Below are 19,321 nucleotides of genomic sequence, written 5' to 3'. Positions count from 1 at the left end.
ACCTAACATTTACCCCTCCCGAGGGTGCAGGTAGGCAGAATAACAGATGTCAAAGTCAAACACTACATCTTTCCTTATTTTTAGATGCTAAAGTCCTTAATATGGTACATGTTTTGTTGAGATTCTCTTAATGTTTGATGATGGCTGGGAAGTCAAATGCATTTGGGTACCGTCAACGTTCTTCTGTGTTTCATCATGCATAATACCTATATGAATATATTCTGAGAGAGACAATCAGATTTAATAATTGTGGACACTAAGTTGCACAGCATCCAACACCCAGAATTAATCTCTCTCCTACCCCACCAATCTGTCTCTGTCTCTATCTCTATCTGATCTTTCTCTCTCTCCCCCCATACACTTCTCTGGAAAATCTTTTAAAAATATTATGCCAATAGTCATTTCTTCAGTATAGAATCCAGTTTAACTGGTTTAACATATTAACTGCCATGTGAATTGTATTTAACTCATGCTATTTTTGAGCCCAGAGCCTTGTGAAGCACATGTAACTCACAAGTCTATACCTTTGGAACCACATGAACTATTTCAAGCTGCATATAACTCATGCACAGAAAACAATAAAAAATAACAAATTTTTCAGTAAGTTAGAAAGGATCATTTTGTTTTTGACTTTTTATTCTATTCTTGTGATAAAACACTGTGGCCCCAAGGAAAAAGATTTTTTTCTAGTGTGGCAGTCAATGTGTTAAGTAAAAGGGATTTATTTTTATTTACAGAGCATTGAAAGGTTTACAAATCACTTGATTGAGAAACTGCCTCCACGTTGAGTATCCAGGAGAAATTTCCAAAGCCACACTGCATGACTGGGGCCCCTGGGAGCTGCTGGCCCTGTCATGATTAGGAAGCATCACAGTGGCTTCTGATGACGTACCAGCCACGCTACAATCACATCTCATGCCTCTTTCCCCACTTCCTCTAGTTCTGAATTCAAGTTTCCCAGGGGTGCATCTCTTTGGCAAAACCTGAATCATTTCCAGAACTCTAGTTTCATGGAAGTCTGAAAGTGTTTGTTTAAGCTTTCCAGCCTCAGGCATTTCGGAAGGAGGTTGAAATGATGACTGAGTGAGTAAAAGCACAGGATCAGCCATAATAAGCACAACAAAATGGGCACAAATTTCAAACTCACTCAAATCAACCTATGAAATCCTAGCTTTCAGCTTTCCTAGAATGTCACTCAAATAATACACTAAGCCACGCATCTGTCTTGCCCTCATTCCCTCTAGACATGCTGAGTTTTTCGCCATGTATCTTCCTGCCTGTACCAGACCTACCTTATAAAACCTCCTCAGATCCACTCTGGCTTTATCTGCTCCCCACCACAGACTACTGCTTGCCCTGATTCCAGACAGAAGGAGCCCAGCAATGGTTGACTGACTCCTGCCATTCCAGTGGTCATAAATCCCTGAACACTCATCGTCTAATGCCCGATTATCTCAGCCTTCCCTGCAAATCCCAGAGAGAAAAGGCCAGGCTTTGAGGAGGCCTCCAGCGGCTCTCTCTGTGGCAGAAGCCACAGCTGCACCACAACCAAGCTGGATCCCAGCAGCAGTCTGGAGGGCAGATGTGCAAGTTAACACTTGTTAGCTAAAGTAGACATGAGAAACAGGAGATGAAAAAAGTCCAGTAGATAGATCCTTCCTCCTTCTTTCCACCAAAGAACTGTTCTAAGATGCTGTGAATTCACGAGTCTCTTTGGAGATGTTTTGCATAACTGAAAAACCACTCGAATTTCCTATAACCAGAGCTTAGCAACATGACTTTTTGTTTCCTACCCTTCCTCTGTCCTTCACTTTGCTTCTCTGGACTTGTACTCCACAACAAAGGAGGTACCCACAAGATTTACCTCAGACTCTTTTCTTAGGAACCCAAGCTAAGATAACACCTTTGCATACAGCGTTCCCTCAGTGTGGAGAGATATTTCCTCTTTATCAACCCACATCCAACTTCTTTTCAAAATCTCTCTCAAAATCTCCCCTTCCACAGGGACCCATACTTCACTCCTCATTTCATTACTTCCTATCCCACCTCAGCCATTCTTTGTTTTTTATTGAATATTTTTGTGAATATATTAACTTCTGCTTTTCCTCACTTATTTTGCACAAACTATGCATGATTTCCCTCCCCTCTTCCTTAAGCTGGTCAGAAAATAGATTGTCTTTGGAGGGGGGAGTCTTTTTAATTTTTTTTTAAATTTTTATAGCTTTATTTTTATTTTTATTTATTGATTTATCTTTTAAAGATGGGATCTCACTAATATTGCCCAGTTTGGATTCAAACTCCTGAGCCTCAAGTGATCCCCCCGCCTCAGCCTCCCAAATATCTGGGATTATAGGCCCACAACACTGTGCCTGGCATTTTTTAAAAAATTGTAATGGACAAATAATAATTGTATATATTTATGGGATACATAGTGATGTTTCAATACTTATAAGGTATAGTGATCAGATCAGGGTAATTAACATATTCATCATAAACATTTATCATTTCTTTGTGTTGAGAATATTCAATATCTTCCTTTTAGCTATTTGAAACTACATAATATATTGTTAACTATAGTCATCCTACAGTGATATAGAACACTAGAACTTATTCTTCCTATGTAGCTGTAATTTCGTGTCTTTTAAACAAATTTCTCCCTATCTCTCCCTTCCCCCTATGTTTCCCATCCTCTACTATCCTCCATTCTACTTTTTACTTCTGTAAGAGTAAGTTTTTTAGCTTCCACATATGAGTGAGAAAATGTAGTGTTTAATCTCCTGTTCCTGGCTTATTTCACTAACATTATGTCCTCTAGTTGCAGCCATGTTGCCACAAATGACAGAATTTCATTCTTTTTTATGGATGAATAATGCTTTCCGGGACCAATCTACTGTACCTCCCTCCTTGGGTCCTGCCCCACAATCTTAATTATCCTCTTCCTTTTCTTTGCATATAGTTGTCTTTCCACTGCTCCAGCCTCAAAAATTAAAAAAAAAAAAAAAAAAAATGGACTAGTTCTGGGTCCTATTCTTGACTAATTGGCTGATAAATGATTTATGACAATGATTTATTAATGAGTAAGGGAAACTCCTTGGAGTATTTTCACATATGTAAGGATGTCCTATGAACAGTTGCCTTAAACGAAAGTGGATTTACCCTAAAAAAAAAAAAAAAGAAAAGAAAAGAAAAAAAGAGAATTTAGACACAATCGTAGCTTAATGGAGGAAAGCTTTCTGAGCAAGATAATTTTAATTAGTTATTGTACCATCAATTTTCAACATTCTAGAATTCCAGTACGTCATGCTACTGATAGTTCTATACCAAAACACCAATATTTTTGTTAGTGTGGTGCCATTATTTCAATGTTTTAAAAATCTTAAATATAAATTATGTACGCTTAGAGAAGTCCTAGAGAGTTAAACCCAATGTTAAAAGGGTGGCCTTATGGTCTCTCAAGGCCTCTAGGCTAGAAAGTGAAGACGACTGACTGGAACACTAACCCAGATTTTCCCAGATCAAATTCACTCTAGTTTTACATCTCAAAAGAAGGCTTTTCTTTAGCTTTCCCTGAATATGTAAAGAAGTAGAGCCTCCCTGAAGGAGAATTACATGAAAAAAGGACTCAGTCTTACCTTCAAGATAAGACTCCCTTCAATGGGGTCAGGTTGATGGCGAAAACAATCAGTGTTCAGTGGTGGAAACTCCTTATCTGTCTGATTGATTTGTTTTGCTTATTTGAACAAAGGCTGTTACACAGCAGAACCTAAGAACCAGGCAGCTAACAGATTGACTGCTGGGCCTTAAGTAACAAAAACTACAACTGTCAATACAAACATTGCAGTCTTTAATAAAAATAAAAATTTCTAAAAATCATCTTTATACTATCGCAAAGAGAATTATTTGTAAATAAAATATTCAGAGGAAGATATTTGGATTTAGTAGGTGTTTGTCTCTTTACTTTCTTCTGTCTATTGTAAATTATGAAAAAGCTTTTCTAGTGGCTGGAAGAATTTGACCCAAAGCTAGGCTCACTATCAAAGAGAGCTGTGTTTATACTCATTGTTCTTAAGATCATACTTGCCAAAAAATCCAATAATTTAATTCATTTTCAATTTTCAGGATCGATTTTCTTCATTTTATGTAATGATTAGTTCATTTGTATACCTATTTTTATTGATTTCTTTCTGATAATTCAAATTAGAATAATAATATATGTTTAATGCTTATGTTTTTGAAATTTAATTTTAATTCAATGTTATAAATGTTTATACATTTTATATGTGAAATATATAAAATATTTCATTTCAATGATTTTTAAAATTTTTCTGAATTAAGAACACTGTTTTTAATTACATTACGGCTATTAATATCACTATACGTGTACATTATGAAATATGGCTGGTCTAAGTGCCTTGGTGTTTACAACTAATTGATCACAAGCAGTTACAGATTCCTTTGTTCCTTCTCCACTCCCACTGCTTCACTTGATTAGCCTTAAAAAAATTTAAAAAATAAATACATTATGAAATAAAATACCAGGACTGTGATTTTGCTCCAATATTGTCATCATGATTTTCCATGGATTTTCTCAATAATGTTGCATAAATGACCACCAGCCTTGGTTAGACGTGCAAATGCAAGTCAGTTTACTATTTCTGGTGTTTCTCCCCCTCCCCCCCCCCACTTCCCCGATGTCTTCCTTCCGACCCACCACACACCTTACCTCTTCTTCTCAGGGCTGTTTTCTGACCCTGCAACCTTGGAAAGGGAACAGGAGCTATTTTTTGAGCACCAACTGTGTGCCTAGCACTGTACAACATGTTTTACATAATCATCTCATTTAATTTTCACAATAATTCCATGCGGTGCTTGTCAAAATCCCCATTTTATAGCTGAGGAAACAGATGCTAAGCAGAGTTGAATAATGCATGAACTACCCCACTGCTGGGAGTCGTTCTGGGTTCCCTGGCTGTAAAGCCAGTGTCCTCTCTTCTGCTTTACTACTTCAAAACTCTTGGTCTCTTCTTTGTGTTATAAATAAACCTGCAGAAACTGCTTTGTTTGCACATCAGCACGACACTATTTTAAACAACTTGAAGTATTTTTCCAATAATTAAACAGTATTTTATCCTAACCAAATAGGAAGTAAGGTTAGATGACCTTTGTGATCTCAACCCCTGGGGAGTGTGTGTGTGGGGGGCGGGTTGCAGCAGGGAAGTCTCTAAAATGTCAAGAAAGTAAATGCCTAGAGCAGCAAAAGGCATGTGGTAAAATAGCCCAGAAAAATATTCCTTCACAGGGAAAATTAAAACTTGAAGACATAATGAGTGCATTAAGCTTTCTCCAAACCAAAATACAAATTAAGTATCTTATTCTTCTTTGATAGTAAAACAGATTTAGACATTTTCTGTACATGTATTCTCTCTAGGTGACTAGGAATAATACCTACCATTTGTGGAGCACTGCCTATTTGCTAAGCACTTTATATTGTCAGCCTTGAACACTGAACTCAGCAGGATTCAAATCTGACAAGGTTTTATATTTCTCCTATCCCAACTTTAACATGGTCCATCGACTCTCCCCTTCCCAAGACTTTATGGGATCTCCAGCAGATACCAATTTTCTGCCCTCTTCAGATTATAAAAAATGTACTCCAGTGCCATCCACTTAAGTTTCTCATCCAATTTAAATGTCCATCTCCTTCCCTGGATTCAGTGACAAGGACAGTAGGCTTCTTTTGACTCTTCCCACCCTGCATCTTCTGGTTCCCCTTCTACAATGAGGACAGAGAGAGAGAATTTGCAAAAGGGAGCAGAAATGTTTTTGCTTATTAGCTGCTGTTGTGCTTTCTACCCTTGATGTAGCAATCACCCAAGGGCTGCATCTCTTGGGAGACACCTGATGATTCTTTGCAAAGCCCTTTGGCAGTCTCTTCACTGCACAGCCACCTCTCAAAGAAATCAGCTCCTATGGAGCTCCGCCAGCCTCCCCTAGTTCCCTATAGGGCTACTACTATAGCCCACCCTACTGACTTTTGCGGCTGGAGTCTCTTCTCTTAGTCATAGCCTAGAGTGGGCTTCCATCACAATAGCTCAAGCCTGGTACCTTCTGTGGTGTCTGCTTGACCTACGGAAGACTCATGCATCTTTTTCTGCCAAACAATGGACCTTCCACAATATGAAAAGGTCCCCTTAGTATGCCCCGTTCCCCTACTACTCATTTTCTTAACCCTGAGGTCTTTCCCTAATTTTTTTCCCATTGCTGGAGTAGGCAAAAAGGAGAGGTCAGCAAATCCATTGCATGAATAGGCATTCAACTGAAAAATGAAATTCCAGGCTTAACTTCTTGCAGGCACCCCACAATTGCTACAAATATTTCTCTTGGAGCACCGCTTTGGCTTATTTGTAGAAGGAGCACTGAGAAAGAGTAGGAGAAGATGCAGAACTCCTTCTCAGGCTGAATATTTACAATTCAATTGTTCCCTCAAGATTAGTAAATGCAGAGTAGTAGCTGGTATAGCAGAATGGATTTGCCTCTTAGTAAATCGCAATCATCTATTTGTTCCCTAATTATGACCTATTTGTCTTCAACTTTCTCAAACAAGTAGCCAATTCTGACACAATAAAAAGCTCCACTTAGTATCCTGTTACACACAACTCTGCAAGATAGACATTGTTATGCCTTAGGAAAGTTAAGTGCAAATAATAGTTAGTGTTACTCTATGAGGGCAGGAGAATTTCCATCACCTCACATGTGCTTAGCACATATAAGGCTTAATAAATATTTGTTGAATGAATAAATGATATGAATTAATAGCTCAAGGTCATGCTTAGGAAATGGTTAATAAGCACTCAAACCTGTTTCTTTTTGACCATCAACAGCTCCCTAAAAACAGTGTCATCCTCATGCTAACACTGATTATAGCCATAGTCCAGTGTGATATAACAACTCCTTCAGCCTGACTCTGACATACCTTTCAGTGAAATACCTCATTCTCTCCCCATATTGGAATCTAGTCCTGTGATGGTTCCAGCCACATAACTTGTGAAACCAATTAGCAGGTCCCAAGCCTAGAATGAGCTCATCGTGCCTGGGCTTGACATTCTCTATTTTGCAGTTGCATATGGTTGATAAAATCTCTCTATGGCAGAATCCTTAACATTTACAAAGATCATTTCCCTGAGCTTTTCTATTTTCAGTTGCTTAGTAAACAATAAGGATCTATGTGACATTTACCATCTCTTAATTGCTCTAGGTTCTCAGCTTCAGTAAATTAAGGCTGGTTGGTTACTTTTAGGGACTTTAAACTCAAAAAGTAGTGGATGGATGGATGGACAGATGCATGGATGGAGGGATAGAGTGAATACCTACATTTCAGAGAGTTCACACCATGTGAATGCATCTCGGTCAATGGCAATTTCATAAGCCAAAAAAGTAGTTGAGTCTTAGAAACTTGGAGAACTTTTGAAACAAAAAGCTATACTCTATACAAACATGAGGAATATGTAAAAAAAAACTCACTTTAAAATTCTTTATTTAAAAATTGACACTAGATTCTTACCAGTATTATTATAGAGAAAGAAACATTGATAAATATTTAATTTTAGAGCTGGGCCAAGGTGGAGGGGCCAAGGTGGAGGCACCAAGGATTTAGGAAGACTCTGGGGAAGGAGGTGGAGTGATATCTTGTGTTTCTAGGAGAAGAGTTGAGTTTTCTCTCAATTCTGCCTACACTAGCTCAATTTCAAGTAACCTTTGCCTTCTTTGCTGAATCCAGAGCAGAAGGCCAATGGGGACAGCAGCAACTCAAATGCTTCCTGGACCTGCGTGAAATGGAAAGGTTGTCTTGGGCTGTACCTCCATGATCCACAGCCTGAGTCTCCGAGATGCAAAATAAATGCAAGTAGAAGGAACATATTTGCATTTAGCCTTGGATTTGAGATTGCAGGTGCCTAGAGGAGATACAGTGACCTCTAGCAATAATCTGAAAACTAACCAAGGGGTTGAGACATACAGGAAACAGTCTGCGGGCTTGGTTTAGGAGGCTAGTGGAGCAAGGAGGGGCGGTGTCAACTCAGCACCACACACTGTCCCCTTCAGAGGCAGGACAGAGGCCTTGGTGACTATTGTTGGCATAGATCAGATTCTCTCGTAAGTTGCTGGCAATCTCCCAGAGAGAACAGTGTGTTCCTTGCTGAGTGTATAAAGGGCTTTGAAAACATGTTTACGTGTGCAGCCCGGTAGGCAGGGCCTGGCTCAGTGGCTCTTTGTCATATACAGCCTCTCTGAAGTGTCAGGAGGAAGTCTTTGGCTCCAGACCTGCTGTGCAAGTCCTCAGAAGCTGGGCTAGTCCCTGGGTCCTGGCTGGGCACATTACCGCTGTTCCTGTAATCAAGGCAGAGATAAATTTTTAGGGAACCCAAGTGTTCCTGCAAACCATGGTCCAAAAAATATTCTCTTTTAAGGAGTAAATATAGATTGGGTTTCAGCTAACCTCCTATTATGGTCACAAAGGCCTCCTTTGGAAACTTACACCTGTTTTCCCCAGTGAGATCTGGCTAGGCATGATTACTCACCCTGTGGGAGCTAAGATAAGGCAGATTAACACCCGGTGCTCTGTCCTGCCAGCTTGGAGGCACTGACTCACTCCCTGCTCTTCACACTCCCTTTTCAGGACAGTGTAATCTGAGCAGGAGGAAGAATCAGTTAGCCTAGCCTGAGAGGCCCCTAAGGATGATACCAGGGCTTCCAGAAAACAGAAAAGGGGCCATTAGATAGATCCGTGAGCTCCTAGATCCTCTAGGAATTGTACGCTGCATAACTGTTTCCATGAAGTTCAAGAAGAAGTAACACTAACCTATGGTGATAGAAATAGTACAGTGATTGCCTGTGGGAGGTGGGGCTTTAACTTGTCCACATGTCTTGGATTCCAGGAGCAAATGGCAGCCAAAATACTGTAGAGTTTCTTTTTCTTTTTTTTTTTTTTTTTGAGACAGAGTCTCACTTTGTTGCCCTGGCTAGAGTGAGTGCCGTGGTGTCAGCCTAGCTCACAGCAACCTCAAACTCCTGGGCTTAAGCGATCCTACTGCCTCAGCCTCCCGAGTAGCTGGGACTACAGGCATGCGCCACCATGCCCGGCTAATTTTTTCTATATATATTTTTAGTTGTCCAGATAATTTTTATTTCTATTTTTAGCAGAGACAGGGTCTCGCTCAGGCTGGTCTCGAACTCCTGACCTCGAGCGATCCACCCGCCTCGGCCTCCCAGAGGGCTAGGATTACAGGCGTGAGCCACTGCGCCCGGCCTGTAGAGTTTCTTAAGGACAGACTATTGAAGATCATAAGATTTCATCATTACAGACCCGTTCTTGTGGACAAGGTAGGTCCATAAAAAACGGAGTCTACTACAGAACTTTCTGAAATCAAAACTACTAGAATTTCTCCATCTTCCAGTATATGTCCAGCACATCGTCTAACCACTTTCTTAATATGGTCTTGCACTGTAGTTACGCGTGCATAGTCTTTCTACACCCCCCTATCCTTCTATAACTATCTCCTACGCGTCATAGCTTCCCTGGACATTTCTGTCCTGCTATTCCACAAGCCCTTCAAAATCAAAATGTCCAAAATTAATTTGTCATAAGAGACAGTATAGTTAAATGGTTTAAAAACAAAGCAAAACACATAGGTATTAGTATGGAGGTGATTGAGTTGAATCCTGCCTGCACCTCTAACCAGCTGTGTGATCTTGGGCAATTGCATAACCCCTCTGTACTGCAGTTTAAATGTCTATAAAATAAATATAATAGTACTTAACACATAAGATTGTACTGATAATTAAATGAGTTAAAGCATGTAAAATAATTAGTACTGTTATATTTTCCATATTATATTTGCTGCAAATAAGAGTTTTAAAAATGAACGAAGTAACAGTATTTAAAGTTGAATCCAATATTTAATTGGTCAAGCTAATAATGACAAAAAAAGTCCAATCATGAAATATAGAATTTGAGAAGTCCAGATTTCAGCAGCAATTTTGACAGTAACTTGACCTTGATCAAGTCACATAACTTTTCTAATCTTCATTTCCTCACATACAAAAATAGGAATGGCACTACTAGCTACCAAGTGTTGGGTGTTGACTATGTGTTAGGCATTATTGCTGAGTATTTTATATGCATTAAAATTAACTAGACAAAGACTTAATCATATTGGAATAATCACTGATGATAGATGATATAACACTCATTCATTCACTGAACATCATACACTGAGTGACTACTAACTGCTAGAATTTGAGGTTCACAGGGAACAAATTACAAATGATTCCAACAGGCAGTTCACCAAAGAAGATATACAAATAGTGAAATAGGCAAGTGAAAAGCTGTTTAACATCATTAGTCCTCAGAGAAATGCAAATTAAGACTACAGAGACTTATCACTACTCACCCGTCAGAATGGCTAAAATTAAAAAGACTTAATCAACCATCGACAAAAGTGGCAGCAACCAGAACTTTCATGTATTGCTGGTGGAAGTGCTATTTGGAAAACAGTCTGGCACTTTCTTGTAAAGTTAAAGTGCTTAACCTTGAATTCCACTTCTAAATATTTACCAAGGATGTCCACAAAAAGATTTGAGCAAGAAAGTTTATAGCACGTTTTTCCACTGAATTATTCAGGGTTCTCCAAAGAAACAGAACCAATATGCTGTATGTGTATATATGTGTGTGTATATATATATATGTATGTGTGTGTATATATATAAAACACACACACACACGTATGCAAACACACACACACACATAGTGAGAGAGAGAGAGAGAGACAGAGAGAGAGAGAGAGAGGACAGAGAGAGGTTTTAAGAAATTGGCTCACAGCCAGGCATGGTAGCTCATACGTGTAATCCCGGCAGTTTGGGAAGCCAAGGCGGGAGACTCGCTTGAGCCCAGAAGTTCCAGACCAGCCTGGACAACATAGTGAGACCCCATCTCTAAAAAAATATTTTTTTTAATTAAAAAGAAATAAAAAGAATTTGGTTCACATGACTAGGGGCTGGCAAATCTGAAATCTGCAAGGCAAGCTGGCAGTCTGGAGATCCAGGGAAGAGTTAATGTTTCAATCAGGAATCAGAAGATAGTCTGGAAGCAGAACCCCTTCTTTTTCAGGGGACCTCAGTGTTTTTTCTTAAGGCATTCAACTCAATGCATGAGGCCCACCCTCACATTATGGATAGTAATCTGCGTTACTCAAAGCCTGCTAATTTAAATATTAGCAGCTTCTAAGAAAACAATTTCACAACAACATCTAGACCAATGTTTGACCAAATATGTGGATACTATAACCTAGCCAAGTTAACACATAAAATTCACCATCACAGCCATTATTCCCTTAAACTGGAAATAACCCAAATGTTCATTACTAGGAGAATGGATAAATATATTGTGGTATATTCATATAATGGAACACTACTAAGCAATAAAGAAGTATAAACTCCTAACATATGCAAAAATATAGATGACTCTTCAAAATATCATGTTGAAAGAAAGAAGCCAGACACAGAAGAGTATATATGCTGTGCAATTCTATTTCTGTGACATTCAAGAACAAGTAAAACTAACCTATACTGATAGAAATAGTACAGAGGTTGCCTATAGGAGGTGGGGATTTACAGGAAAGAGGCAAGAAGGAGACATTCTGAGGCAAGAAACATATTCTTTATCTTGCTTACAGTGTTGATTACAAAGGTGTATGTATACATTTGCAAAAATTCATCCAATCGTATATTTGAAAGTTGCATATTTCACTGTGTGTAAGTTTTACCTTATTTTTTAAAAACTGAAAAGAGGCCAGGGGTGGTGGCTCACACCTATAATCCTAACACTTTGGGAGGCCAAGGAGGGAGGATCACTTGAGGCCAGGAGTTCAAGACCAGCCTGAGAAACATAGTGAGACCCCATCACTACAAAAAATGGAAAAATTAGCCAGGTGTGGTGGCGCATGCCTGGAGTCCCAGCTATTTGGGAGGCTGAGGCAGGAGGATCACTTGAGCCCAGGAGTTTGAGGTTGCAGTGAGCTATGACACCACTGCTCTCTACCACAGGCAATAGAGACCCTGTCTCAAATAATAATAATAATAATTAGTTTAAAAAATAAAATATATAACTAAAGAGATTATAGTTCCTTCCTTTAAGGAGGTTACACCCTAGGTGGGGAGACAGATAAACAGGCAGACAGACATCTATAAACCTAATTAGTTTATTAAAGCTTTTAAAAGGGAGATGGGGAGTGGGTATTGGTAGTTTTTCAAAGCACCCCAGGGGTCCTAATGTGCCTCTCAGGGTGAGAACCCCTGGATTTATCAGCATCCTATGAGAGCCAGGACTTTGCCTGCCATTATGCAGGTACAGGGTCCAACTCAACAAATATTTGTTGAATAAATGTCAAAATTCTGTGCTTCTCCTGACCAAAAACACCCAAGAGACAAAAAACAAAACCCCGTGCCAGTAATCCTCACCGGCCTCCTAATTCCATCCAGCTTTTTATTTACGTAATTCCTGACCAAGAGCCTGTGAGAGCACTGAGAATAGAATCCAAGGTTGATAAACACGTTTCATCTTGCCTATCAACTGCAAGCAGGTGGCAGTGGCAGTCTAGACACTGTGCTGGGGACAATGCGAGGCTGGCTGGGCTCAAAAGGAGAGAATACGTTGATCGGTTAACACTGCCTGCCATAGGTGTGAAAAATGCCTTGCCACACTTTTGCCATCCCAGAAGAGCTCAAATTTAAGCACCACATAATATCTAAATAAGCAAGTTACCCTATACATACAGGCGCAGCATATGTTGAGTGAATGAGTCAGCCCTGTTCCGACACAGAAAAAAATATTTAAGGACTATGAAAACCAACTCAAATATCAACACATTGAGAGAGGGCCTGCGTTGCTTTATTTAGATGTGGGCATGTCTACAAGCGGGCAGGTTTCCTCCTGTGGGCTGCAGCGCATACTGATGGACTATCACTGAATAGATATGCCTATTCGTACTACGCAGATTTGTGTGTCTAACCTTTCCTGGCATGTGTGGGCTCTACGGCTCAGTCACTTATGGAAATCTAGAATTTAAGCAGGATGAGATTTTAATAAGAGTTACAATTTGTTAAAAGTTAACCATGGGCCTGGCACTATACTATACAATTATTGCCCCTAGTTATTATACAAAGGTGGAAACTGGGCCTCAGAGAGTAGTAAGTGGCAGAGAGGAATTCAGACCCTGGTATGTCTAACTCGATTTGTTAATCTGTGTGGCTAACTGTCCTGCTATGTTATCTCAGGCAGGCAGTACTTCTTTTGTGCTTTTCCAAAATGGAGCACCAGCCACTATGACCTTACTGGTGGAGCTGTCCGACTGCGTGCAGCAACGTGTGGGACACCTGGAATCCAGATGGGATGACTAGGCCTCTTCTCCGGCATTACCTGGGTCGAGCAGAAACACGCATGCCTCATTTGGGAGGCTTTTCTTGTTACCTCTTCAGTAGTTTTTGCTTCTAGTTTGGCCCTGCTCTCTTACCTGTAATCCTATTGCTAGAAAGAAAACAAACTCTTTCATAACTGTGACTTTCAGAATGGGGACACAGAATCAAAGAACTGAAAGGGAATAAGGAAGCCCCAGATTTCCCAGTTTCTGCATGCCCAAATGCATCTAAATTTTGCAGACGACGCTATTCCTGTCAGTTGTTGATTGTCCCCAAGAATATCTCAACATGTCCTGTACATTGCTCACGTTGAAATCCTAGCCATGAGGAGGCAAAAAACACACCTAGGAATGAGGAAAAGAAACAAGAAGAGAAGGGAAAAACGGGGAGAAAAAGAAAGAGAGAGAAAGAAAAAAGGGGAGGAAAAAAGGAAGGGAAATTAAATGAATGGAATTACCAAGGAAGCTATTTCAGTGCTACACAGAGAAAAACTAACTGCAATGTTGTTTTTCCTTCCAGATTATGTAACCACAAGATAGAAAGCTGTGGTTCTAAAGATCTCTTCCTGATACCTGATCTCTTTCCAGTGAAGGGAAGAACAGATTTGTTTGGGACCAGGAGAGTAAAGAAAGTTGCTATCGAATATTTATTTGCCTTTCCTGAGCTTTCCTTTTTAATTTTCTTACTTTTCCTGTGGTATAAATTCTACAATGCATTTTAGAAAAGACAGCGGCCAGTAATTCCCCAGCTCGGATTCATGGCAGGGAGAAAGTTCTCCTACAGTGCCTCCTTCAGGCCAAACTGCCAGGAACAGAGAAACAATAAATTGGTTTGGAACAGTTTGCTTCAGAGTGAATTTGTACCACAGGAACATTATTGCAGACAAAATGCGATAAAAAACAAAAGCCAGGTCTTTGGTCTGTGCACATAAATGTTTTTGCTATGTCCTCCGACATGTATGTTCTACATAATCCCCCCCCATAGCAGAAGCATGTACCATCTGGGCTTCAACTACTATACACATGATGCTGTTTTAAATGCTTTACACTTGTCATTTCATTTAACTCCCAAAGACAGCCCTGTGTATTGGGTATTTAATCACCATTACCCTCGTACAGAAATTGACACTCAAGTTAAGAAACTGGCCCAAGTTCCCACAGATATTAAAAGGCATAATCAAGATTAAAATTCAAGCCATTGACTCCCAAAGTCCATACTTTTTTCCCTGTGCCACCCTGCGGGTGTTAATACAAAGGAGTAAACACTTCTCAGTTTCTTTGTATCTTTATCGTAGAATTAGCCAGATATTACTTAGAAACAATTTGCTGATGCCTAAGCTTTCCCTGATGCATCATCCTAAGAAGGCTTTTGCTGTCCATCCGACTTCAGAAGTATCGAGAGTCCTGGGGGCCTTGAAGGACTGTAATTATGTCAGCGCTTCCATACATAATTTATCACTTGAACACTGCCATGCTGAGAATGTCCTAGACCTCCAAATTTGCCTCTGTTCTGTCATTCTCAGAAGCCCTGAAAGAAAGATTTTTTTATGCAATAAAAAATTCTTTAGCTTTTGATTTAAAAAAAAATGCAAAGCTATAATCTCCTTTTGCCTCAAGGTTAAATCTTTCCATATAATTGGAGTGTTTTACACAAGAAGAAAGAGGTTAATCCATGCCATGTTTACATATTTTTTCAGATCTAAAGCTTCAGAATTGTACCTTTTTTTTCTGGCATGGAAGAAGAGTTGAGGGTAATGGTCAAATATCATGAAGATGCTCTGAAAATGACAAACAAAAACATATCCTATAAATGTTACATAGTTGTATCATAATTATTATTGCCACAAAAGTTATAGAGTTGGAAAAGTATAATTATAGTGATAATATTATAATATTCATTGATTCTGTATGGTGCTTCCCTGCTATTCAAGACATTTCATAATTTGCTCCCACCCAGCCCTTCCAACTTCATCCTTTACTCTCCACATACAACAAATGTTCATTCTCTATGTCCATCACTTTGTTCCAACTGGTAATGGTGAATGCTCATTGTATATTCTAGCTCTAACCCTTTGTAGGGGTTATTCACTTATGCTAGATGATACCACCTCCACCATGTCTTATTCAAACTATTACACAAACCCCATCCTTCCTCAGACCACAGATCAAATCCACCTGCCTGCATGCTGCCTTTCCTGGTCCACAGTGACCTTTCCATCTGCCCCCAACTCCAACTGCACTTACCATCCGGACTACCACCAGCTCTCACTGACTTATCACAGTGTTATGTGTGTTTGTGCATCCGTCTGTTCGTAGAGAAAGTAGAAGGCACACTTCATAGGAGTGATTGGAGATAATTTAATCAAGGACTGCTTACAGAAGTGTAGGTAGCACAGAGGAAGCCAGCAAGGAACGATGAGGGACAAAGGCAACTAAATGAAATCCTTAACTACCCCTAGGGCTGAGGAGCAAGAGCATGAAGCAGGTACTGTAACCCAGGGGAGGGGGCGGGGGCGGGGGGCGGGGAGGCAGGGGGCGGAAACAGTAGCTTAGGAGAGGGGCTCCTGAGAGGAGGTGTGGCCTTGGTAAAGGAATTCAGCCACCAGCTAGAAGAGGCCCAGCAGGGAGGGGGCCAGGAAGGGACCCAGATCTCCTGCTGGTCTTCCTGTGGGCTGAAGGGTGCAGTAGATGCAGTGTGCGGAAGTCATCCTGCCAAGACCCAGAGCAGGGAGGAAGGAGATGGGTGTTCAGAGAATGGGCAGCTCAGTTTCCATGTCTTGCTTCCTGAACTGAATCCATTGTAATCTTCATTGGTTTCCACCCCTTGTCAATCAAATACTGACTCTCAGGTTGCACCAAATCTGCAACAGGGCAGGGAGTGTTTTCCCGTGGCTCTGAGTAAGACAGTATCTGGACTCCTGGATCCTGAGAAGGCTTCCAATTTATACCTTCTAGATCTAAGATCACCTCCCATCCCCTGCAATGACAGTTCTGTTGTGTCAATTCTTCCCTGCTCGATGAGCACTAAAAACTAACCCAGGAGTGTCTTTAATTTAGAAAATACAAGCTGGCTGTTTTATTTCTCTAGCTAGGTTAGCATATCCAACATCATTGAGGCATACCTTTATCTGAGAAAAACAATTAGTAAAGATGAAATTTAAGCACTCCTAAATCACTTAGCGTTGTTTAAAAAAAGAAGGAAAACAAAAAGCAACTGTTTTGGGGGGATGTTTTTGTGTATTTCATGCATTGTTTCTCATTGATGGCAAATATGACCAAATATACAAATAAAGCAATTTATCACTGAAATATGGTTTTTGAAAATTATTTATTTTTATTTTTTTCTCATCCTAGAGTCCAAAGGCATTGAAAATTATTTCTAATCAACCATTTTATGTTAGGCCATCAGAAAAATAGCTCAGTTAGATAGTATCAATTATAATTTTAAAAAAACAGTGTACTTTTTATTCTTATTTCTAAGTAACAACGATCAAAAACCTGGAGCTACTAAAAGTGAATCTTTTTACAATAATTTGGTAACAACACTCCCCTTCTTCTTCTACATTTGGCACAGAACTTCATAGGCACTAATACCGAACAAACTCCTGCAAGTGAAAGAACAAATGAAGAAAATTCTCCAACCCTCCCTCACTGCTAGAAATCCCATTGCCAATCTATACTCCTGCTACAAAGTTACAAAAGTTAATCTCCTCCTACTCTTTCCCTCACTGAAGATGGAAACAGCTGAGAAACCAGCTCTGTCCACATGATAAGCTTTCAAGTGACCCCCCACAGCCTTCATAAAATAATGAAGAGTCTTCGCATCTTTGCTAAACCTACTTACAGAAAGACAAGCTGTCAAAAATGAATCAATTTGCTTGTTTGCTAATCATCCACATCAACGTCATTTCCATCCCCTCTCTCCACCTCAAAAAAGCCTGACAAGGTCAGGGACCTGGTTGGTCTCCGTCTCCCATTGGTTCCTCACTGTCATCAAAGTGCTTAGCACATAGTAGGAACTCACCCTGTAGTTTCCAAAGTGAACAGAAATCTACCATGTGTCACCTACAGCAATAGCTTCACTCTAAGGATATATGACCCCACTGGTAGAAAGCTATCCCTAAATTATAATGATTAGACAATAACTAGGATAATGATAATGATAATAAAATGCTTCCTGAGTGTCATGGTTTGTTCTATGTGCTTTAAGGTAACCCTCAATACAATCCTATAAGAGTCCTATGAGGTAGGTACCATTATCATTCCTATTTTACACATGAGGAAGCTGAGGCATGGAAAAGGTGTGTCATTTTTCCTAGATTACAAGTAAATAAAATGGGGAGCCAGGTCTATGAATCCAGACAGAGAAACACCACAGCCAAACCTCTGAATGTCCAACCGTAGTGCATCTGCTTATCCTCCTAAAGACAGTGAAGCCTTCCTTCCAGACACTCACTACGGTGCTTGCATTTCAAAGAAAATGGGTGAATAGTTGAATTCTTTTTCAAAAGTTTTGAAAGCATACCAACTTAGAAAGTTGTGAGTTCTTCGCAAACAATCAGATGAGTAATAAAAATATAAGGCTCAGCTGTCTTTTCCAACATTGGTAACTCACTGCAAATTGTCTGTTACTTTTCTTATCCTTACAAGTCATCGTTCAACTACTGTGTTTTTATCAGGACCCACTGAGTTCAGAATGAAAGGACAAAGTAGAGATGTAACACTCGATGATTAGAAAATAGAGCACAAGTGTGTCTAGTTCCTAAGAAGGAGAGAAAAGTAGATAGGTGGTCTCTCCCTCTTACCAAATATTCTTCCTCTCATGTAACTTACAGAACAGAAATTGTTTTTTTCTTCAAGACAGTAGATGTCTATTTACAAAAAGTCCTCCCAGAAAGTAACAAAGGCATCGTGAGGATACAGTTTCCTCTACAGCTTAGCCTAGGGTTTAGTGGACAGTGAGAATGAAGGGAAATGAAAAACCCCAGGAGGACAGAGAGGGTGAGAGGTGGAAGAGAATGATTTAGTCTCTATTATTATTAAAACACTCTTGTTCCTACAGAAATTTCCTGCATTATATTTGTGTTTCGGCCACATTTCCCCTTTACTTTCTTTTGAAAACATTATTTATTTGTAGGCAAAATTCCTCATTCTTGTTTTCTTTCTAAATGTTAAAGAAAGCAATGACACGTGTAGAGTGCTTCAGTGTGATTGCTTGGAAGTCAAAGTTGGGTTGGAGAAAAGAATAAATAAATAACTCACAAGGATGAAAGGGAACAGAAGAGCTTTATTTAAGTTCTCCAAATACAAGTTGAAAGAGGAGGAAAAATCACTTTAAATCCACAAATACACAATTCAAAACAAGTAGCTAAGCATCTTATAGCTAGGTTAACACACACGTTTAAGCACAAGCAAGCCAACTAAGAAAAGTTTTTACTTCCCCTTGCGAGGAACATTGTCTGCCTTTGTCCTCAGCGTCAGTTAGCTGTACTTGCCCCAAGTCAATGCATCACAAACTTTTCTGCCAAAATACTCCTGAAGGGGTAAGACAGCAAGCAACCCTGCAAGTGTTCTAGGGTGCGTTCTCATACCACTCACTACAAGCGAACCATTTTTTGAAGGATTGAGCTTTATATGTTATGCATACAAATTCAGCATTCAGTTCCATGATATAGATCTTGTTTTAGCACAAAGTATTTTCCCAAAAATAGATCTGAGTAAAACCAATACTTCAAAAAGATTATTGTATCTACCTATGATTTTTCCTACACAGCACTAGGAGCAAGAGAATCACAGTTTAGAAGCACAGTCTAGGTGATAGCCTAGTGGAATATTTAACATCATCTCTATTC

This window comes from Lemur catta, chromosome 11, assembly GCF_020740605.2.
Source record: "Lemur catta isolate mLemCat1 chromosome 11, mLemCat1.pri, whole genome shotgun sequence".
NCBI classification, from domain to species: domain Eukaryota; kingdom Metazoa; phylum Chordata; class Mammalia; order Primates; family Lemuridae; genus Lemur; species Lemur catta.
Note: the sequence above shows the minus strand (reverse complement) of the source record.